Source organism: Alligator mississippiensis, chromosome 1 (assembly GCF_030867095.1).
Source record: "Alligator mississippiensis isolate rAllMis1 chromosome 1, rAllMis1, whole genome shotgun sequence".
In the NCBI taxonomy this organism is placed as follows: Eukaryota; Metazoa; Chordata; order Crocodylia; family Alligatoridae; genus Alligator; species Alligator mississippiensis.
Genome location: NC_081824.1, coordinates 97,211,715 through 97,225,507, shown reverse-complemented (window position 1 = coordinate 97,225,507; position 13,793 = coordinate 97,211,715). Strand labels below are relative to the sequence as shown.

At 41.5% G+C, this 13,793-nt stretch overlaps 1 protein-coding gene across 4 annotated transcripts in view; it reads left to right on the top strand.

Annotated features, from left to right (window-relative positions):
• Positions 1 to 13,793, top strand: part of FYN (FYN proto-oncogene, Src family tyrosine kinase) — a 195,622-nt gene that overhangs the window by 49,858 nt on the left and 131,971 nt on the right. The gene's annotated exons all lie outside the window — the stretch shown is intronic.

Genomic DNA, 13,793 nt, shown 5'->3' with positions numbered 1-13,793 from the left:
GGGTGGGGGAGGAGGGGGGGAGTTCCTATTGCTGCGCACACCCTAAAAACCCAGGGGGTACATGCCCCCCAGATCTTCGCAGAGCAGAGGCAGCTGCTGCTGCAGGCTGGGCTTTGCACCCTGCTGCCCCAAGAGCTGCGCGACGCCATGTGCCTGCTGTGGCCAGGTGGGCAGGGAACAGACTCACACAAATGCAGACACACGCATGCAGGGGCAGACACACAGATGCGTGCATGCAGATACAGAGACAGATAGACACACACACACCACACACACCCCCCCCAGCAGGTGTGTGGTGGGGAAGTGGCAGGGGAGAAGGAAAGGGCTGGAGGGGGCCAGTTTGCAAATGGGGGGGGTGTTTCTGTGCCCGCTCCCAGGAGCCAGACCGGGGGATGGTGAGGGCAGCGGTGCCCCTCTGCGGGCCACACATGCACCACCTGGGGGGTGGAGCTCACACACGGCGGCTGCCACCATCCTATGCCACCACTGCTGCACGCCATATTGCTTTCCCATGGCCAGTCACACATGCAGCTCCATGGGCTGGTGATAGGGGGTGCGTGACGTGTGGGATGTGTCAGCAGCCCACAGAGCCGCATGTGCAACTGGCCACAGAAAAGCAGCACGGGGCACAGCAGTGGCGGCAGTGTGTGGCGGTGGGGGCCACTGCATGCGAGCCCCACCTCCTCCCCCCCTCAGCCAGCCAGGTGATGTGTGTGTGGCTTGCAGAGGGGCACTGCTGCCCTTGCCCCCCGACCCCCACCCCCCGGCCCTGCTCCTGGGAGTAGGCACAGAGAGCGAGCTGAGGGGGGCGGAGAGGTGCTGCTGTGTGCCATGTGGGCCAGCAGTGCCCAGTGTGCCCCTGTCTTGGGTAAGAAGCAAAGTATGGGAAGGTGCCAGGGGAGATGCCACCGCTGTGCCCCAGGACATGCTATGTTCCCTCTCACGTGTACCTCCTACGGCCTTTCTAGGTACTCCTGGGGGCGCATATACCCCCAGTTGACAATCCCTGAACTAGACCATCAAGGTAAAATAGCTCCAATAAACAACATCTCAGCTTAGTTTTTATTTGATGAATGTCTGCAAAAATAGGAGGGTCTTGCTGCACTTCCAAAAGATATCCAACATAAGATGCATATGTTTATATCCATTTGGGGACTGAATCCCAAAACAAGTGTATGAGAGGGAGGAAACCTTAATTTTCAATAACTTAAAAAACATCTGCTTTTTGTCAAGGCTTTGGTTATGAATTGGTTTCTTCCTACTTTGACAAAGTCTATTGCTATATTTAGAGGGAGGTTCTTTCCCTTAGATCATTTTATGTCAACAAAAGGGAAATATTTTCATAATTCCCTAGACATTCTAGTTACCATTCCATATATGATTCATAATTTCATGTTTAGATTATTCTGTGTAAAAAGTAAAAATCTGTGAAGCCTCAATTTTTGTGAGTTACTTATGTCAGTCATACTGTAGAATGCTGCCTATGGTAGTTGACAAAGTAATTTGATTTTATAGTTTGGTTATTGTTCAACCATATGTTTTTGTGTAAATACATTGTATTATTACAACTATATCAATAAGCATAATGTTTAAACAGCTGTTTTAATAACAGGTTGAGATTAAAGTTCCGAGTTGGATAAGGTGGTCTGTGATATCAACCATTATAATATGACACACGTTAATAAGCCAATGAAATATTTTCATGCTAGAGACTAACACAGTATTATACACAACTAGCTCTTGTTGAGCTAGCCTGAGTGTCTTCAGAGTGTGTAGAAGTGCAAAAGGAATCAGAACTCTTGGTAGAAGTGATATTTTTTTATTAGACCAACTAGGTATTTGCAAAAAAAAGTCTTTATTTGCAAGTTTTAGGGCACATGTGCCCTTCGTCAGGCATAGGAGAGTGCAAAGATTGTAAAATTTGTCCTAGGTGGAAATGAACATTCTTATTTTATAGGAGAGCTGAAAGGTGGTGTAAGATCTCCAAGTTGGAAAAGTTCATTTTGTGCAAATCAGGCTCAGATAAAATTTAGAGTAGTTTATTTACCTCAGAGTTGTCTGATGGCCAGCAGGATGTTGAATTATGCTTCCTTCTGGTTTCGATGTTTCATATTTCGCAGGAGGATGGATTGGTGGAAGGCTCTCCTGGGCAAGGAATTTCTCTTATTTTGAGGCAGTTCTGTGTTCTGTGAACATGCAAATTTTGGCTCAAAACAAAAGGCTGGAGCAGGTGTCAGCTTTGAGGTTTCAAGGTGTTGAATTTTGCTTCCTTCTTATACAATTACAAAGTTTTCATTTCAGAACGGCTAATTTTGATATCTTCTGTGTTTCAGGGATACAGGTTGTAGCTGTGTTGCCTGTAGACCAACATGGCTACAACCCGTATCCGTAGAAGTGCAAAGACATTCTACTTGTTGGTGATAGGAAGTTCATCCTTGCAGTGTCCTTGCCTTCCAATACCATAAAACTTATCTGCAGCAGAAATGCTGGTGCCAAATCCCTTGAAATTCTAGGATTTCAGAAATAAAAGAGCATGATGAGCAAGCCTTTTACTCTTAATGTAGTGACTTCATGCATTGTGTATCTGGGATGGAGGGTTTACTCTGGGCAATTTTAATCCAGGTATTGGTGGATACAATGCATATGTAAAAATGATAGTTCAAGTGATGCATGTAACAGCAACCAAATAAGCAGCGTTTTCCATAATTAGGGTGGCATTTCTCATTGGGTTTATCTCACCATAATTGAGGAGTTTGTAAAACGCCATTAAATTTGTCTATTAAAACAACATGTTGGAGTAGTCTAGGTTAGAAATTAAGTGCAAACTTTCCAAATACATATGGATTTCACTCAGATAAATCTATATCTGAAATAGAGCTTTTTTCCAGATATTGTAAAAAGTTTACAGTGGCACTGAAACATTACCTAATGCCTTGGAACTCAGAGTTTTTTAGAAGGCTATTATCAAGGGTGGGCTCTTCTGGTGCCCGTAGGTTGCTTACCAAAAATAAATTTCTGAAAGTATGGTTGAGTAGGATGGTGATTTTGTTTTCTATGGAGTTATTGCTCCGTTTACAAGGCTGTTGGCTTTGTATTTTTCATTCTTCATATACACAGGGACTTACCACCTTCTCCAAAAGACTGAGTCAAAAATTGAAATTAATTCGTTTTTCATGAGATGTTTAACTGGAAAACTAATGCTGAGGGGACCAGATCAAAGCTAAAGGTTACCTAGGGGTAACTGAATTTTATACACTTGGCAGTGTAAGTTTTTGTCCCAGCTGAAATAGAGATGAATGTACATTGCTTGCTTCTATTTTTAAGGAAGCCAGCAATTTTAAAATTACTAGAGCTTCCACTTCATAGTTTTGTTAGCATGTATTAATGGCTCCCCTGAGACATGGACAAACAAGTCTTTCTGAAAACAGTTTTGTTTGGATTTAGCAGTAAAGGTTTGAGAACTGGTATCATTTTGTTGTGGAGCTTGTAGTAGACTTCGAGGGGTTTTGTTTTTATTTCTGTCTTACCTGGGTAGCCCACCCTGCTCTCACCTGTCCCCACTGAGGGTATCTTTCCTTCCTCCCACCTGTCCCATTCCACCCCTACCCCTGCTTTCTTCCCCATGACTTTTACAGTCACGAATAAGAGGCTATAAACAGTGACATCTCCCCAACATCAGGGAAGGCTGATGTAACGTCTCTGGAACAAAGCAGCGTGGTTCCCAGGACAACAGCTTCCTCTGTCCTTCACCTTGGGGACTATCTGCTTCTGCTGAAGCTTTTCTATCTCATAGCAGCCAAAGATTGTGTGTGCCTCATCTTCCAAATCATGTCAGCATCTCAGGTTAACACTGTGGTGAGACTACTGTTTTGTTAGGAAGCAGTTAAGAAGAGCATGACTTCCTTTATCTTCTCTCCTCGTATTTTATTCATTTGTTGTCTTCCTTTGTGTCCATTTTCAAACTCCTGGGTGCAGACACCATATATTTATTTCTGTATTATTTCTATCGCTATGGGGATGGCTTAATTCCATAATAGAGTTTCTAGATGCTACTATACTATAAATTAGTGGTTCTTAACCCTTTCAGATGCAGCGTTCCCCTTGTTAGACTCAAGGCACCACTCCATAACTTTTGTAAACTGAGAAGCACCCATGTCAAAAATTAATTTACCATATTTACTTGAAGACAAGATGAGGTTTTTGGAGAAGAGCTGCTCATCTTATATTTGCATACAAGAAAATCATATATCGTCTATCATTAAACTGCTCCCAAAAGCAGCATGTGCTCCGTAATGGAAACAGACTATGAAGTTGATTAAATATCATCAACGTTGAGCATGACTATAAAACACATGGCTCATATTAGGTAAACAGGCTGATGGGAACTTTTGTTTGTTTCTTTGTTTGGTTTTTTTAAAGAAATGTATATGTATAAATTGTATCTTTAACCACCTGTCAAGTAAATGTTGTGGTTCACTTGACAAACTAGAACACATTTTACCAGTTAACCTATTGTAGTCCCATTATAAAGCTCATACCATGTGCTCACACATCCATCACCATTCAAGTACTTTCACTCGTTGTCATCATAGTTGTCCTCATCACTGTCGCTGTCCTCACCATTGTCCTTGTTTTTTTCTCTTCAGAGGGCTTGCCTCTGGAAAGTCTATGCCAGGGCCCTCTCCAACATATGAGGTCTGCCATCTCTTTCCTATAATCCTCTTGTCTTCCTGTAGTACTAGTACATTTCAGTCAGGCTCATTTTAATACAGTCCTCAAGTTTGGGGTCTGGGTGCCTGTTACGCCAGGAACCTGCTCATAGTCACAGGGCATACCTACAGCACGAGATGAACTAGGTGAAGTGAGCTATCAGGGCCCCTTGCTGTTTAGTCAGGTGCCCATAGAGGAATAGGTTAGTGCAGCCCATCTGAATAGGATATATGATGGTACCCATTGTGTTCAGTCCCCCTCAGCACTGACTCTTTTTCAGGTCATGGTGAGCCACTACACTGAAAATATATATGAAGGATCCTGTTCCTTCATGATCCTGAAAAGTCTGAAAATTTATCACCAGATGGGACCCCAAACAGTTTACCCAAAATCCCTCTCTTACCCCCTCTCTGCCTGTTGTATATGATTAGAGTGGTCCCTCCCTCTATGAGGTGAAACCAGACTGGCTTGCCCTGGGCCTTACCTGCATATAAATTTTAAGAGGAGCCCAAGACATGTGACAAGAACATCTGGTTCCAGTCATAAGTAGGGGAGCTAATTAGCACATGGTTCCTTTGTGGTGGGGGAGGGTGTAGCTGGAGTACTCGCACATAATGAACAGAGCTAAGCTATGAGGTTACTATGTCTTGAAACACTGAGTCTGGTGGCATGGGCAACGGGTGCCTCCTGAGTCGGGGGGGGGGGGAGGCACTTGCCCCCCAAGCAGCCAGTCAGTGATGGGGGGGGGGGTCTCCCCACAGCCAATTGCATGCCCAGAAGGGCCAGAAGCGCTTTTCCTGGTACCCCCACTCCCCGGCTGTCACTCTCAGTGGAGGCACCAGTGCTCCCATTGTCTAAGTAGAAAACACGGGCTGTCAGGGGGTGTACCAGCACTCTCAGGGTGATGCACATGCACCCCCATGCATCCCTTATGCATCACCATTGTCTGGTGGGGCCCAGCCCAATGAACTTTGTGGTAAATCATGAGCTGTTTGGCCTGTCCTATATATAAGTAAGTACCTGGTGCAGGGGAAATACCATGACTACCAAAGTGGTTTTCCTATTGGTAGAAGAAAACTGTGAATGTGGCAGGGGCAGTACCCTGACAAGATAATGCAATTAAAATGGCTCTGTGTGGTGAAGGGTTGCACCCTTGTCTGCTTGCGGACAGGACACCCTACGAGAGCCTCATAGTTTTCCTCCCACTTCAACTTCCCATGGGAGGATCTCAGCTACATGCTGACTTTATGGAAATGGGAGACTCGTCCTTAGCTTGGTCCTGCAGTCATACAGCTGTGGGCAAATGAAACTCGGGAGCATCCAAACCCCAAGCCTGCACATAGGATGCTTGCCAAAGGATTGGGAAGTATCTGAAGCCCCAGGCGGGGGTGGAGGATGCTCGGTAGCAGGGCCACATATGATTCTTGAATGATTCACATAGATTTGGAATTGATTGGGCTAATTTGACTTGGGACACGAAAAAGTTTTCCATTAATGGAAAAAAAAAAAAAGTACTGGGCAAGGGAGGTATCATGTCCAGGCGGTTTCCTGCTGTGATTAGAAAGGAAGATCCCTTTCTTCCTGAACTTTGAATGTCTATGTATAGGAGAGGGTGGAGACCTATCTTTGCACTGCAGACAGGCTCCCTTATGAGACACCTTGGCTACACACCTATTTTATGGAGATGGGGGATTTCTCCCCAGCTTGCTCCTTTGGCCTGTTGGTTAAGGGCAAGCAACACTCAGGGGCATCCAAACCCCAAGACCTCCAGGCTTGGTCCTGCATGTAGGATGCCTGCCATGGCTTTGGACGTATCTGACGCCCCAGGCTGATAAATCTGGAAGAGAGGATATTTGCTGGTGGTAGTGCCACATTTGAACAATTGAGTTCATCTCAACCGATAGGTTTCAGAACAAATTTGGCTAATTTGACCTAGAACATGAAAAGTAAAAAAAACCCAGAAATGCTGTTTAAAAGTGTGTTTATGGAGTAGTTGTGCTAAAATTTGGAGCAGTTTCAGAGAAGGTAAAGTGCATCAATTCTAGATAAGCCAAGTCTATGGGTACTATATCATATTACTACAGGTATATTTATTTCAGTCAATGTTTTTTAAATTTGCTCCTCACTTCCATGTGTTCAGGGAGAGCAGGGTCTGATGGTAAGAAAGTAGAGAAGGGGCTGCAGGGGAGAATAAATTGGGGAATCAGAGGGCAAGGGGGATGCCTGTCCCTCCTTCTCCTCCCCCAGTTTTATTGTCCTCTGCTGTAGTAGTGGGAGGTAGATAGATAAATTCAAGACAAACTTCTAATAATTAGATTCTATACCTGGAAAATTCTAACAAAGTTACGAATTGTCCAGATATAGAAACTATATATTAGGGGGAGGGGGTTGTCCTATATTCAGGGTCATCTTATATTTGAGTAAATATGGTAGTGTAGTGCTTGTCTTCCTGCAGAGGTAGGAGACATGTAGAGTGTGAACCTGCTCTTATCTGTTTATCTCTACACATCTCCCTTCTCTCCTCGCACTTCCGGGGTCACCCTTCAAAGGATGTCACTTCACCCAAGGGTGTCCTGGCACCCTGGTTGAGAATCACTGCTCTAAATTAAAGAGAGGATTTTCTAAGAGCTATACAGTTGCTGGACAGAGCTTTTTTTTTCCCCCTGTCAAGTCTCCTTGACTCGCAAGTAAACCTGGTTTACTGTGTCTCCCCTTTTACCCTTTTCTGTTTCCCTATCATGCCCTTCCATGTATAAATGCCTTTTCCTGCTTTATTTCTGCTGCTACTTCTCTGCATTGTGACATCTTTTTTCAAAATGCTAGTATTTTTCTTGCATTGTCAGGTGCTCCAAGCAAAGGGGCATTTTAGACTGTACCATTTGGTTTCTAACTTGCACTGGGAAAAATACTCATAGTCTTTGTCACATTTCATGAACAGTACAAACTGTAATATTATAATACTTGTCACAGTGTTTACACCAATGTTAAGACTGGTTATGTGATGACTAATGTAATTTCTGTTTTCCTCAGTCAATCCAGCTGGAAAAGTCCTGGTAATTAAAACCATGTCAATGAAAGTCAAATACTTCATCAAAACTAACTTTCCAAGTAAATAAACTCCCAAAGCAGGAGTGCAGTGGTTTGTTTCTTCCTAGGAAGCTTCAGTATTTGTTGTTGCTGTGATATATAAACTTGGCCACAATCAGTTTTGGCTTTTAGGGCTGTGGTCCATTTAAAATGTACTTGTTAAAGTGCAAGAGGACTCGTAGAACAATGAACAAAACTGCACCAAGATTTACCAATGCTTTCATCCTTTGAGCAAAATCCTGGATTTCCCGCTCTCCTCTTGGACTGTGGAAAACTCTGTTCTTGTATTGAAATGAGTGCCTGATATCAGGAAATGGCACCCCTCTAAATGGGATCTCAGTTAGCATGTCTTCAGAGTTTATTTCTAGAGTACCTTGGGACTTTCCAGTTGAAGACAGTCTTTTTTCTTTGGGCACCATAACGTCTTGTGTCATGATTCCTAGTGCACGATCTGTAGCTAGAAATTCTCCAAGAGAAATGACTCCATCTTCTCTCTTGGTGAAAAAGAACCTTCATGGACAACTTCCTGGTTCCTCTAACATTTGGCAGGTTAACATAACTGAATATAATGTAGGTTTTATGGTGTGGGAAGGCTCACAGAGATATGGAAGAGTTCTTTTTCACCGAATAAGAGCTCATTTCCAAAGCCTGGAATTCTATTCAAAGTTTGCAGGTATAATTTGCCTTTTCTCCCACAAGGACTTGGAAGGATGTGGTGCAGACAATGGTAACGGAGCCTCATCAGAGTCCCTGTGGTGGGGAAAGTAACAGATTCTCTCTTGAGCTACCTCCTTTCTCTATGGCAGAATAAGTAGAGCCCAGCTGTTTATGCTGGAGTCTCTACACATGTGCCAGTTCTAGGAAAGTATTTCAAAGGAGAGCTCTTAAAGCCGTAGAAATCAAGTGTACCTGGTTGTCTCCCATTGGGGCTCGTTGTTGCGCTCATTCTACTGAGGTGGCTATTTTCTGTCATGCTGAAGTCACAGCGGTGCTGCTCACAACCTGCATGCTTCCCCTCCCTTATTGATTTTACCGCTGAGAAGCCTGGGTTCCATAGACCTGAAAAGTCGTTTCTTTTTTTCCTTTAAAAAAAAAAAAAATCTTGACACCGCATTTAATACCTAGCAGTCATTCTACAATTTCTCTTGGCAATGGAGAAGGTCAGACTTCTTTTTTTTTCCTTTCTTTTTAATATTTAATGAAAAGATTTGTGTCAATACAGCTACTGTGATCCTGCTTCCAGCACTGTGCTGCGGCAGTCGCTAGCCACTAATACACAAGAAAGTGTTACTTGGTAAATTGGTGCGGCTTCCTCTCTTGGGAGCCACATGCTTCTGTGAAGTTCAAGGGCTGAGCAGATATTTAGCACTTCACCCCTCCCTGGGCCCACCTTACATATTCTCACACTGTGTTTTTGGCCGTTTTGCCAGTTGCTCAGTTTTAAGTGTGCACATGCATGTGTGTTTTTAGGAGGAGTGAGCCAGTAATGTGATACTGTGCTTGTCTTCAGAAAAGTTAAAACCATTGTGTACGATAGGCAGAGATCTGCCCCTGTTCTTAGTGAACTAGGAATTCATGGGTCACTTGTTCTCATGCAGGTGCTCCAGGAAAGGATCATAAAGTTGAGGCTTTAGGAACAGGAAGGGAGAGACAGCTTGAGAGGAAAGGTTTTATAGTCTGTAACCACAGCTGTGAGTTCTACTAGAACTCCTGAATCCAGGAAATTTGCAGCGTGGTGAATGTGTGTCTAGGGAAAATCATAAATCTGGCTGAGCTAGTCTCTCTCGATTGTTGTACCGAACTTCCACATCAGCTGATAGGGTTAAACTTGGCTGTAATATAAAGGGATTTAATTAACTGCTGATAGACCCAGGCTTATTTCATTGAAAGGAGGAACATAGCCCATTAGTTTGTCTTCTGTAAAAGCTTTCTTATTTTTCTTACAGGGTTCTTCCTTTCTTTATTATTTCTTAAGTCCTTTCTAAAGACCAAGCCAAAACCAAAAAGTTGTGACTTGGAATTTTTTAAGCACATTTCTTTAGCCTTCCATAGAAAGTCTACTTTTGAAGAGTGACATCCTCTGCCTGCTAATAAGTGTTTACCCCCATGGCAATCTTCATAGCTTAAATTCTCATCTAAGGCTTTTGTACAGGAACGAACAACTGATCTACTACTGAACTGTCTTCAAGTGAGCTTCTTTTTGAGCTCCTCTCCAACTGCTTGGTTTTTGTAATTTAACTTTGGCTTTGGAACTGAAAACAACTTGACTGATCTAAAAAAAAAAAAAAAAAAAAAAAAGAGCAAGAGTTGCTTCACAATCTAATATTAGTGAAGCTGAAGTCCAGTCTCTCTGTATATCTTGCTCTGTATTCTTACTCTTATTTTTAAGGGGTTTGCAAAGGCAGCGAGGAAAGACTTACATGCCTAAACTGCCCTTTTGTGCATTTGCAAGCGTCTTTCTGGGTTATTAAATTGTGTATTTAGTCATCTTGAAAGAAAGTAGTTGGGATTTTTTAATTAGCTCTTATTTAAGAGTAAGGGGGAGCTGAATCTGATTTTATTTACACGGAATTCTTAGGAATTGTTCTGCTGAAATCAAGCAAAGCAAGATCAGGTCTTTTACTTTTTGCATTTGGTATTGCTTGAGTTTAGTTACTTTTGCTATCAAGCATTGTTTTTACTTTGCTGAAGGTGTGTCCTGTAAAACCATTAGTACCAGCAGTTGTGATTTTTGGATGCAGTTTGATGCAGTATGCATTTCTCCTTTATCAGAAGCTTTGGACTTGTTGGAACAATAGGATTAAAGTTAAAAGCCCTAACACATGGGCGTAATATAGGTGAGGATAATATGCAAACATGCATGTGCACACATGCATGGACACATTGATTTTGGAGAGCCAAAAATATTAATAGCACTAAGTTTGCTAGAACTGGCTACAGGACTCTGACATTCTACAGAGTTTTAATACTTCAGATTAAATTTTGTGCAGGTATAAATACAAATGCAAGGAGTGTTCAACAGCTATAACTTTACATTTAAAGCGGTATAGGTTTGGACATTGATCCCTAGTTTCAAAAATATAAACTTGTGCTTCATTTAAAATGAATGTTTGTTTGTTTGTTTGTTTATGAATGTATAAAACTTCCTTTGAACTCTTACAAAAGGGGAATGTATTTCCCAGCTTAGATAAATCATAATGAAGCATTTTCACTGAACAGCTGAAATTAAAGGGTCAGATTGAATCATCCACAATCTAAAGGGACTTTTATGTTTTGCCTTGCCCCAAAAACATGATTTAACAAATGTAGGACTTCCAGAATAGTCATTTATTATGTTTTGCATGTATGAGTAAGTGCAGAAGACCTAGTACAGCTATCCATACAAGATATATCAGCTGGTGCCTTGCTATATTCATCCCCAGTGCCAAGCAACTCCAATTACTCTTTGGTTAAACAAACTTTTTATTCATTGAGGTACAGTTGTTTGCCAGTGCATTTTACAATCATGTGGCAGAGGGGACACAATTAATACAGTGTAAAAAAAATTCCAATGTATGCTACAAAGATGATCTGTAATGGAAACCCACTGACAGTGCATTAAGAGCATTGCGGTGCCAGGATGAGTTTTTGCCAAAGCATAGTAAAGTACTTGAAATGCTCCAACCATGAAGAAAAAGAGCATTCCTGTGGGAATTATTTTGGTTGCAGTAGTGCCCATAGAGAGTCTGTCAGCAATTACCAGTTACAAAACTGATAGTTGCCAAATTTGTCAGGTCAGATTGTTCCCATGTGATGTTACATATTAGTTGGATTGGTTTAAATTTTCTGTGGTTAAAAGAAGTGTCTTTTTTTCTTATTTCTTCTCTTTTATTAGTTTTGAAAACTAAATGTGACTAGTTGGTGCTGACAGTTGTTACTCTTTGTGTTATTTTGGAGCTATGGTGGAGAAAGCTTTATCAAAACAGAACTAATGCTAGTCACCTCCAGGCAGAACAGCTACTGGGAATTTTGCATCTCAAAATGCTTCCTGCAGACCCAGAATCTTGTACTTCAGAATAAATGACCCAGGTTGCTGGGGCCTTCTCTGCATTGCAGACTGGAACAAAATTTCATTTAAATGAAGAAAAACCTAGAGAGGATGAGGGCTGTTCCCTGGTCTGTAGCTGACTCCATCCATATTGCAAATCACAAGCCCCCTCTGCTCAGCATATGGAATTACAATACCAGTGGGGAAAACAGTGAAAGGACTGGGCAGAGAAGTTGAAGAGCTGATCTGCACAAATGCATCACTTCTCTTGCTCTCTTCTTCCCTTCCCAAATAAAGGCTAAAAGTAAAAAACAGGAAATAGTTTTTAAAGGAACAATTGCCTAATTCGCCATTGGAGGAGACTGAGGGTATGGATTGTGATTAGCCTCAGACAATATGGATACAAGAAGTTTGAGCTACCACTGTTTACAGGAAGTTGGGGTTAGGAGGTCATGTAAGACCATGGAGGGAAGATTCCTACTGAAGCCTGTGTAGTACTAGTCACAATTGCCATTTGTAATTTTTTTTATCAGTCACCCATGAATAAGTCAATAAAAAGTCTGTGAATCACAATGGCCATTGATATCTATGAATCTGACTCATTCTTTTCCCTGTCTCAAACTCTTGATTTGTAATGGGGACCATCTAAAATATTTAAGTGCCTTAGGTTACATATTTGTAATATCTTCTGTCACTGTTTTATAGAATGTATGGGTATACAACACTCTTCCTGTGTACCCAGCTCTGTGCAGTCTGATACCTCACAGTTGAATAGTCTGAAGTGGGTCTCTTTCTAAGTTTTGAGAGGGAGTAGGAAGAAAAATACACTGCACTTCCAAGATGCATAGCAAAAACTGAACCATGTAATAGAGTACCAAAAGTCGCAACAAATGTAAATGGGAAGTATATACATTTAGTAACGTAGTATCCATGAATTCCTTTAATTAAAAAAAGTAAATATTAAATATAACAGTTCATTTCAAATTGTTAAGCTTACTCTCATACTGATCTAATTTTTATTACCAGTTTAAAGACTGTCTACTAATCCTGTTTTGGGCAACAAATTGACTTGAGTCTACAATACTAGTCAATTGATATATTGGATTATAAAGTCTAATGAGACATACTTGTGCCCCATAGTTTTTTCAGGTTGATGTTTCTGTTAGCTTAATGTAGGTTTATTTATACAATGAGATTTAAAATAATTCTTTTTACCAACAGGAAATATCATTTTGAGACATTAGAAAGACAGGGAACCTATAAAACCATTTATTTCATAGTGAATGATAGCATACTATGTAAATATTTAGACTGAAGGATGACCTGGAAAATCCTGCATAAAACATGGGATCTATTTTAATGTAATTCTTTAGAGTGGTGATTACAAAATTGATGCTTCATTACTCAGCAGAAAACATGCTATGTACCCAGAGGGCTATTTGCTGATTGTTTCATTTTTTAATTTCTATTTCCAAAGCCTAAATGAAATGTCTTTTTATTTATTTATTTATTTATTTATTTATTTATTTATTTATTAATATTTTTTTTTACATAGTAGTGCCAAAACAACAGAGTGAGATGAAGCCTACGTTTATTAACATCAACTAGAGTGATTGCAATTATTCAACATTTTCAACCCAACTCTTCCCTATTACCTGTTCATTTAGCCCAAAATACCTGGTCTGAAATATCTGTTTCAATAGACTTTCAGCAAATAAATCCAAGGCAGGGTTCCTGCAGAATCCTGCCTGGGTTTCTAGGAGCTATACAACAGCTTGATATATTTAGGATCTACAGTTCTGAGGTAGCTCCACCAGGAGGATTCCTTCAAGGTTCCTGGCTCCAGGATAGAGTGCTCCAAGGCTGAGTACGGGAATTTCAGGGGCCCCCTGTTCTGGAGTAGATCTGTTGCGTAGATTGTCCCAAGGTTGGAACCCCAGAATTCCAGGGGAGCCAGCCATGCCAAGGC